Source organism: Eriocheir sinensis, unplaced genomic scaffold (genome assembly GCF_024679095.1).
Source record: "Eriocheir sinensis breed Jianghai 21 unplaced genomic scaffold, ASM2467909v1 Scaffold602, whole genome shotgun sequence".
In the NCBI taxonomy this organism is placed as follows: domain Eukaryota; kingdom Metazoa; phylum Arthropoda; class Malacostraca; order Decapoda; family Varunidae; genus Eriocheir; species Eriocheir sinensis.
Genome location: NW_026111946.1, coordinates 30,001 through 40,000, shown reverse-complemented (window position 1 = coordinate 40,000; position 10,000 = coordinate 30,001). Strand labels below are relative to the sequence as shown.

General features: G+C 45.8%; 1 long non-coding RNA gene across 1 annotated transcript; it reads right to left on the bottom strand.

The window, feature by feature from the left end:
- Positions 1–5,047: 5,047 nt before the first annotated feature.
- On the bottom strand, positions 5,048–7,604 carry LOC126993345 (uncharacterized). The gene is made up of 2 exons (XR_007747638.1): positions 5,638–7,604; positions 5,048–5,414 (listed from the first exon to the last, which is right to left on the bottom strand). It is a non-coding gene; the product is annotated as an uncharacterized LOC126993345 (long non-coding RNA).
- Positions 7,605–10,000: the final 2,396 nt, after the last annotated feature.

Below are 10,000 nucleotides of genomic sequence, written 5' to 3'. Positions count from 1 at the left end.
ATCATGAGAGAGAGAGAGAGAGTGAGTGAGAGAGAGTGGGAGAGTAAAGACACACAGCTTCCCCTCCACACACGCCTCTCTTCCACACCCGGTAAGGAAGACCTCCACCTCCTCCACCTCCTCCTCCTCCTCCACCTCCTCCTCCTTCATCAGTCTTACCTCAACCTCCTCCTTCATATTTTCTCAAGCTTCTGTTCTCCTCCTCCTCCTCCTCCTCCACCTCCTCCTCCTCCTCCTACCTTGCCTATCATCCTCCTCCTTCCCTTGTCTTCCACCCCATTACGGATGACATTACACCCTCTTCCTCCTCCTCCTCCTCCTCCTCCTCCTTCTTCTTCGTCCTGTCATTTTCTCCTTCCCTTCGACCCTTATACAAGTGTTCATGATAGAAGTAGTAGTAGTAGTAGTAGTAGTAGTAGTAGTAGTAGTAGTAGTAATAGTAGTAGTAGTAGTAATAGTAGTAGTAGTAGTAGTAGTAGTAGTAGTAATGATATAATTTTGCGTGTACTCTGTGTGTGTGTGTGTGTGTGTGTGTGTGTGTGTGTGTGTGTGTGTGTGTTATTGCAATACTTCTCTACTGACCCAATTCTATAAACACACACACACACACACACACACACACACACACAAAGGTAAGTGATGTAGCTATTAAGGCAAGAAAACATACAAATAGGTAAATGGGTAAACCAGTGGGCGAAATAGGTAAGGAGTAATGTGCTAGATCAACTCATTAGGGTAAGGATAGGTAAGGCATGGGTAAGGAGAGGTAAATAAGTTAGTGAAATATGCAAGATACTCATATATGGGTAAATCAAGTGTGAATTAGGCAAGGAAAGGTAAAGTGATGGGTAAGGATGGGTAAGATTAAGGTAAGTGTTAGCAGAAGTGGGTCAGGAGTGTTAAGGTAGGAAGGTAAATGATTGGGGTAGGTAAATGTACTCATGTATTGATGAATTAGGTCATAGGTAAGGCATTAAGGTAAGTGATGGGTAAGGAAGGTAAGAATGGAAGAGTAGGATGAGGAGGAGTAGGTAAGGGGACAGAATGGGGAGGAAAAACTAGGTAAAGTGATCCTTAGGTAAATGATTAAGGTAAGCGATGGGTAAGAATGGAAGGTAAGAGAGATATGGAGGTGAAAGTGTTATATAGGAAAGGAATGTAATGGGTCAGGTGGGTAAATATATAGGTAAATGGGTAAATGAGTCCATAGGTAAGTGATTAAGGTAAGCGATGGGTAAGAATGGAAGGTAAGAAGAGATATAGAGGTGAAAGTGTTATAGAAAAGGAATCTAATGGGTTAAGTGGGTAAATATATAGGTAAATGGGTAAATGAGTCCATAGGTAAATGATTTGGGTAAGCGATGGGTAAGAAGGGAAGGTAAGGAAAGATACAGAGGTGAAAGTGTTATAGGAAAGGAATGTAATGGGTTAAGTGGGTAAATATATAGGTAAATGGGTAAATGAATCCATAGGTAAATGATTTAGGTAAGAAGGTAAGGAAAGGTAAGGGAGAAAGTGAAAACTCCATAGGTAGGAAGGGACGAAGGTAAATAAAAAGGTGGAAATGGGTAAATGAGTCCATAGGTAAGGGATTTGGGTAAGAAGAAGGTAGGGAAAGGCAAGGAAGGAAGGTAAGAAGGAGGAAAAGGTAAAACTATATAGGTAAAAAGTAAGGTAAAAGACACATGAAATAGGCAAATATATATCCATAGGTAAATCATTTGGGTAAAGATTAAGGTAAGGAGGGTTAGAAAGGTAAGAAATTGAACAAGACAGATAGGGAGGCAAGCATATGGGCAAATACACATCCCAATAGGTAAATTAATGAGATGAATTGCATAGGTAAGGATGGGTAAATGGGTAAGGATGCCGTGGGTAAGGAAGGGTAAAGGGAGGCCTTGGGCAAGCTGGCAAGTGTGTGAGTGAGTCAGAGAGAGAGAGAGAGAGAGAGAGAGAGAGAGAGAGAGAGAGAGAGAGAGAGAGAGAGAGAGAGAGAGAGAGAGAGAGAGAGAGAGAGAGAGAGAGAGAGAGAGAGAGAGAACAAAAAGTGAGTCAGAGAGCAAGGTATTCTCTCTCTCTCTCTCTCTCACTCTCTCTCTCTCAGGTGGCTAATGATGACGTCACTTTTATTTTAGTTAAGCTTATCAAATATTACACACACACACACACACACACACACACACACACACACACACACACACACACGTAATAGGGAAGATTGTGTGTGTGTGTGTGTGTAATAGTAGTAGTAGTAGTAGTAGTAGTAGTAGTAGTAGTAGTAGTAGTAGTAGTAGTAGTAGTAGTAGTAGTGGTAGTAGTAGTAGTAGTAGTAGTAGTAGTAGTAGTAGTAGTAGTAGTAGTAGTAGTAGTAGTAGTAGTAGTAGTAGTAGTAGTAGTAGTAGTAGTAGTGGTTGTGGTGGTGGTGGTAGGGGAAAGCTCTGTGCCAGACATCACCACCATCACCACCACCATGCCTAGAATAGCTACCACCATAACCACCACCACCACCACCACCATCACCACCACCACCACCACTACTACTACTACTACTATTACTACTACCACTACAAGCATCATACAATAAACACATCCACTTCTGTATATTTTCTCCTCCTCCTCCTCTTCCTCCTCCTCCTCCTCCTCCTCCTCCTCTTCCTTCGCCAATTAGAGAGAAAGAAAACCAGACAATTTTATGGGAAACTGACCTAACCTTACTTCTCCTCCTCTTCTTCTTCTTCTTCTTCTTCTTCTTCTTCTTCTTCTTATTATTATTATTATTATTATTATTATTATTATTATTATTATTATTATTATTATTATTATTATTATTATTATTATTATTATTATTATTATTATTATTATTATTATTATTATTACTTCAGGGCGTCGAGGCGGTGTTGGTGAGCGGCGTTGACATCAATGAGGTTAATGATGAGGCCAAATTAAACCAACTGGTGAGTATTATTATTATTATTATTATTATTATTATTATTATTATTATTATTATTATTATTATTATTATTATTATTGGTGGTGGTGATGGTGGTGGTCAGGTGTGTGTGTGTGTGTGTGTGTGTGAGAGAGAGAGACGGACGTGAATGTGGTTATTTTGATTCTATTTTATCGACTCTCTCTCTCTCTCTCTCTCTCTCTCAATTCCCTTCTTTTCCCTTCCCTTCCCATCCCATCCCTTCCCTTCCTCTCCCTTCCCTCCCCTCTTCTATTTTCTCTCTCTCTCTCGGAAATGGTCAGTGAAGGAGGGAGGGAGGAAGGGGGAAGGGGGGCGTAGGGGAGAGTATTGAAGGGGAGGAGGAAAGGGGAAGGGGAGGAAACAATGGGAAGAGAATGAGGAGGAAGGGGAGAAGGAAAGAAAGGAGGAAGGGGAAAAGGAAAGGGAGGAGGGGAGGGGTAGGGGCATTTGGGTCAGTAGGGAAGAAAGGGAGGGGAGGATGAAGGGAGGAAGGAGAGAAAGAAAGGTAGGAGGATGGGTAAGGAGGAGGAAGGGAAGGGCAAGTAAGAATCGGAGTAAGGTAAGGGAAGATGGGTATGATGGGTAAGGGGTATACTAGGGTAGGGATGGGCAGGGAAAGGTAAATTCTGACTGGATAGGGAGGGTAAGGAAAGGTAAGGGGTTGCTAGGGTAGGGAAGGTAGGGTAGAAAAGGGGAGAGGAGGGTAAGGTAAGGGAGAATAGATGGGAATTGTAGGGGAAGACGGAGTTTGGCAGGGGAAGGGAGGGGAGGGGTCGGAAGGGGAGGAGAGGGGAAGGGAGGGTAGAGAAGGGATGGGTAAGAGTGTGCTAGCGTAGAGTAAGGGAGGGGAGGAGGAGGGTAGGGTAGGGGAAGGCAGGGTAGGAAATGGGAGGGGAGGGTAAGGCAAGGGAAAATAGGGTAGGGAATTGTAGGGGAAGACAGAGCTTGGCAGGGGAGGGGAGGGATGGGTAAGAGTGTGCTAGGGTAGGGTGAGGAAGGGAGGGGAGGGTAAGGAAGGGGCAGGGCAGGGCTTGGCAGGGGTAGCTAACCTTCTAAGAATTGAGTGTGAGGGGAGGCACCCCATGGCACCACGCCAGGCACCCTACCCACCCCTACCCTACCCTTCCCCTCCCTTCCCTTCCCTTCCCTTCCCTTCCCTTCCCTTCCCTTACCTTCCCTACCCTTCCCCAGCCTCTCCTTCCCTGCCTTCTTCCCTATTCTTCCCTACCCTTCCCTTCCCTTCCCTTCCCTTCCCTACCCTTCCCTACCCTTCCCTTCCCTTCCCTTCCCTTCCCTTCCCTACCCTTCCCCAGCTTCTCCTTCCCTACCTTCTTCCCTATTCTTCCCTACCCTACCCTTCCCTTCCCTTCCCTTCCCTTCCCCACCCTCTCCTACCCAACCCTTACTCTACTGTTCCCTTTCCTTACCCCATTATTTTCCTATCCCTTTTCTCCCCTTCCCTTCCCGTCTCTTACATTCTCCTCCCTTCCCTTCCCTTCATTTCCCTTCCCTTCCCTACCCTTACCTTCCCTTCCTTCCTCCCTTCCTTCCTTTCCTTCCTTCCTTCCTTCCCTTCCTTTCCTTCCTTCCCTTAATTCCTTCTTTCCCTTCCTTCCTTCCTTTCTTCCTTCCTTTCCTTCCTTCCCTTCCTTTCCTTCCTTCCCTTCCTTCCTTCCTTTCTTCCTTCCTTTCCTTCCATCCTTCCTTCCCTTCCTTTCTCTCCTTTCCTTCCTTCCTTCCTTCATTTCCTTCCTTCCCTTCCCTTCCCTTCCCTTCCTTGTTGTTATCCATCTATTTTTTCCTCTCCTACCCAACACAACATTCCTCCTCCTCCTCCTCCTCCTCCTCCTCCTCCTCCTGCTCTTCCTCTCCCTACCTAAACTTCCTTTTCCAATAAAGAGAGAGAGAGAGAGAGAGAGAGAGAGAGAGAGAGAGAGAGAGAGAGAGAGAGAGAGAGAGAGAGACAGGAGAGAAGAAGGGAAGAGGAGGAGGAGGAGGAAAACGAGGGAAGAGAAGGAAGGAAGAAGAGGAGGAAGAGGAAAAACAAGAGGGAGAGAAGGAAGGGAGGAGAGAGAGAGAGAGAGAGAGAGAGAGAGAGAGAGAGAGAGAGAGAGAGAGAGAGAGAGAGAGAGAGAGAGGAGAGTCAGGGAGGGAGTCTTGGGTAGGGTAGGGTAGGGTAGGGGGGGTAGGGTAGGGCTAGCAGCTTGGCACTCTGTCAGACAAGCCCGTACCGCGGCCCTATACACAGTGGTGCTCCCTTACCCATCAGTGCCGTCCTTACCCATTTACCTTAAACACTTACCCATTTACCTGAAACACTTACCCATTTACCTTAGTGACACCTACCCAGAAGTGCGTCTTTACCTATCACCTATACACAGTGGCAGTTCATTTACCCATAATTACTTACCTTACCCATTTACCCAAACACTTACCCATTTACCTTAGTGACACCTACCCAGAAGTGCGTCTTTACCTATCACCTATACACAGTGGCAGTTCATTTACCCATAATTACTTACCTTACCCATTTACCCAAACACTTACCCATTTACCTTAGTGACCCATACCCAGAAGTGCGTCTTTACCCATTACCTAGACACAGTGGTAGTTTATTTACCCATCATTACTTACCTTACCCATCGGTGCCGTCCTTACCCATTTACCTTAGTGACCCATACCCAGAAGTGCGTCTTTACCCATTACCTATACACAGTGGTACCTTGGTTACCTATTTACCTAAACATTGGTGCCTCCCTAAGCCATTTACCTTAACACTTACCCATTTACCTTAGTGACCCATACCCAGAAGTGCGTCTTTACCCATTACCTATACACAGTGGTACCTTACTCTCCCATGGGTGCCTCCCTTACCCATTTACCCAAACACTGGTGCCCACTTACTCATTTACCTTAGTGACCCATACCGAGAAGTGACGCCCATTTACTCAAGTTACCCATACCCAGCAGTGCGTCTTACCCATAGTGTTTTCCTTACCCACTTACCTAAATACTGGTGCCATTCTACCCATTTACCCACGTTACCCATACCCACTAGTTCCTCCCCTTAGCAGATTTACCTAAACAATAGTGCCTTCCCTTACCCATTTACCTAAACACTGGTGCCATTTTACCCATTTACCCACATTACCCATACCCACTAGCTCCTCCCTTACAGATTTACCTAAACAACAGTGCCTCCCTTTACCCATTTACCCACATTACCCATACCCACTAGCTCCTCCCTTACAGATTTACCTAAACAGTGTCTCCATTTACCCATTTACCTAAGTCATCCTGAGCCAGCAGTTCCTCCTTACCCATGTACACTAAACACCTACAAACACTTACCTATTACCCATATATAGCTCCCTTACCTATATCCCCACTTACCCATTTACCCATTACTGCCTCCCTACCTTACAGTTGTGCCAAAAATACCTGTTACCCAAAAAAGTGGTCTTCCTTACCCATTTACCCATCACTACCTCCCTTAGTCATGCTGTAGTGTCAAAACTTACCTAAACTTACCCACAAAGATACCTTGTTACCCATACACAGGTGCTAGGTTACCCATTTACCCATACACAGGTGCCAGGTTACCCATTTACCCATACACAGGTACCAAACTTACCCATACAGAGGTGCTAGATTACCCATTTACCCATATACCGGTGCCAGGTTACCCATTTACCCATACACAGGTACCATTCTTACCTATTTACCCATACACAGGTGCCAAATTTACCCATTTACCCATACAGAGGTGCCAGGTTACCCATTTACCCTTACACAGGTGCCAAACTTACCCATTTACCCTTACATAGGTGCCAAATTTACCCACTTACCCATATACAGGTGCCAAGGTTACCCATTTACCCATACACAGGTGCCAGACTTTCCCATTTACCCATACACAGGTGCCAGACTTACCCACTTACCTATCAACGCCTTCTTTACCCACGTACAGAGGTGCCAGGTTGAACTATTCCACTGGTCCCATTTACCCATGAACACTGGTACCACTTACCCTAATATCACCCCCCAAAACGCCCCCCCCTCCGCCCCCCCAGTGCCCCCCTCGCCCCCCCTTCGTTAGAGGTACCAGTGTTACCTTTGGAATGTGACACTGTAGCCTGTGGACCTTAACCAGTGCCTTTACGAGGAGAGAGAGACAGAGACAGAGAGACAGTAACACTTGGAATGGTACCGGTGTAACATCTGGAATAGCACCTCTGTAACCACTGGAATCACGCCTATGTAACCACTGGACTTGCACCTCTGTAACTGGAACCATGTCATGTGCCTATACGTTGAAAGTGCCTAAGTAACTGTTGGAAAAGCACCTGTGTAACCTATGGAATGGTGCCACTGTAAACATAGTAACAGTAACCCCCCAGTGGTACCAAGAAGTGCCTGTTTAGCATATGAAACCACCCCCCATCCCCCCGAGCCTGCCCCTGAAGAGAGCCACTGTAGCCACTGGAATCGCACCACTGTAGCCTCCGGAATCGTGCCAATGTAGCCTATGGAACAGCAAGATTCTTAGTGCCACAAATGCAAACTACCCTCTGGAATTGCGCCTATGTAACTTTGGTGCCACTGGAAGCGTGCCACTGTAGCATATGGAACAGTAAGCTTCAACTAATACTCAAAGGTGCCCAGAATAACGCCACTGTAAAAACCATAACCACTGGAAACTAAAACCACACCACATAACCACTGTCACCGCTGGATTTGTGCCTGTGTAACAACTGTAGCATTTGGGACAGTGAGCTGCAGTGCCATAACACGCTACTTATTGTAACATCTGAAATGGCACCTTTGTAATCACGTGACTTGTACCACTGTAACCACTGGAATCATACCTCTGTAACCTGTGGAACGCTAATCTGGAGTGCCAACAAGTGCCTTTACTAATGCCACTGTATCATGTGTAACCCCCTGGAACTGCGCCCATCTAACCACTGGAACCGCACCTCTGTAACCACTGGACCTGTACCACTGTGACACCTGGATTTGCACTTGTGTAACCTCAATGCCAAAGAGTGCCAAAACTGATGCCACTGTACCGTATATAACCACTTGTACTGCACCCATGTAACCACTGGAACCGCACCTCTGTAACCACTGGAACACTAACCTGAAAGAAAGTGCCGAGAAAGTCCCAAGAAAGTACCTATGCTGATCCCACTGTACCGTATATAACCACTTGAACTGCGCCCATGTAACCACTGGAACCGCACCTCTGTAACCACTGGAACACTAACCTGAAAGAAAGTGCCGAGAAAGTCCCAAGAAAGTACCTATGCTGTTGCCACTGTACCGTATATAACCACTTGAACTGCGCCCATGTAACCACTGGAACCGCACCTCTGTAACCACTGGAACACTAACCTGAAAGAAAGTGCCGAAAAGACCCACTGATTGATGTACCCTATATAACCACTTGAACTGCGCCCATGTAACCACTGAAAACTCACCTCTGTAACCGCTGGATTTGTACCGCTGTAACCGCCACAATGGAGGGGATCATGGGTGCAATTCTAGACAGCCTGCTGGACTCCCCCCGCCGCCGCCTTCCCCTCCACCCCTCCGCCACCACCACCACTGACACTACCGCTACTACTACTACTACTACTGATACTACTACCGCTACTACTGATGGTGACTTGGTACCTACTGACCTACTTACCTAGATATATATATACACGTGTGGTTAATTGGGTTTGTTAAGGGGATGTTTACCTTGCCTTACCTTACCTTACCTTACCTTATCTTTCCTTACGTTACCTTTCCTTACCTTACCTTTCCTTACCTTACCTTTCCTTACCTTACCTTACCTTACCTTACCTTACCTTACCTTACCTTACCTTACCTTACCTTACCTTACCTTACCTTACCTTACCTTACCTTTCCTTACCTTACCTTTCCTTACCTTACCTTTCCTTACCTTACCTTACCATACCTTACCTTTCCTTACCTTACCTTTCCTTACCTTACCTTTCCTTACCTTACCTTACCATACCTTACCTTTCCTTACCTTACCTTTCCTTACCTTACCTTTCCTTACCTTACCTTACCTTACCTTACCTTTCCTTACCTTAATTTTCTGCTTGTTTCCTTACCTTACCTTACCTTACCTTACCTTACCTTAATTTTCTGCTTGTTTCCTTACCTTACCTTACCTTACCTTACCTTACCTTTCCTTACCTTACCTTTCCTTACCTTACCTTTCCTTACGTTACCATACCATACCTTACCTTACCTTACCTTACCTTACCTTACCTTACCTCTCTCTCTCTCTCTCTCTCTCTCTCTCTCTCTCTCTCTCTCTCTCTCTCTCTCTCTCTCTCTCTCTCTCTCGAGCCAACAGCGTTTGTGTACGTCATTAAAAACAGACATACATAACACACACACACACACACACACACACACACACACACACACACACACAGGGACATGAACGTTTGTGGATAAATATACTGAGGAATGTGTGTGTGTGTGTGTGTGTGTGTGTGGAGAGAGAGAGAGAGAGAGAGAGAGAGAGAGAGAGAAGAGAGAGAGAAGAGAAGAGAAGAGAAGAGAATTAAAACACGGAAAGGCAGGGAACAGAAAGGAAAGAAAAGAAAGAAAAAAATAATAAAAAAAGGAAAAAACAACAACACACAAACAAACGAACAAACACACATAGCAGGGCAGGTGTAAACAAAGCAATAAACTTGACAACGACAGGTGAGGGGGGGGGAGGGGAGGGGAAGGGGAGGAAAGGGAGAGAAAATGAGGGAACGTATGTCAGAGAGGGGAAGTAGGGAAGGGGAGGGGAGGGGAGGAAAGGGAGGAAAAAATTGGGGACAGAAGGGAGGGAGAGAATGTCGGGAGGGTAAGGGTAAGGTATTTAGGTAAGGGGAAGGGAGGGGAAGGGAAGGGAAGGGAAGGAGGGGAAATACCGGGGAGGGAAGGGAAAGAGAGAGAGGAGAAAGAAAGAGAGAGAGGGAAAAAAAGGAAGAAGGGAAAGAAAGGGGAGAA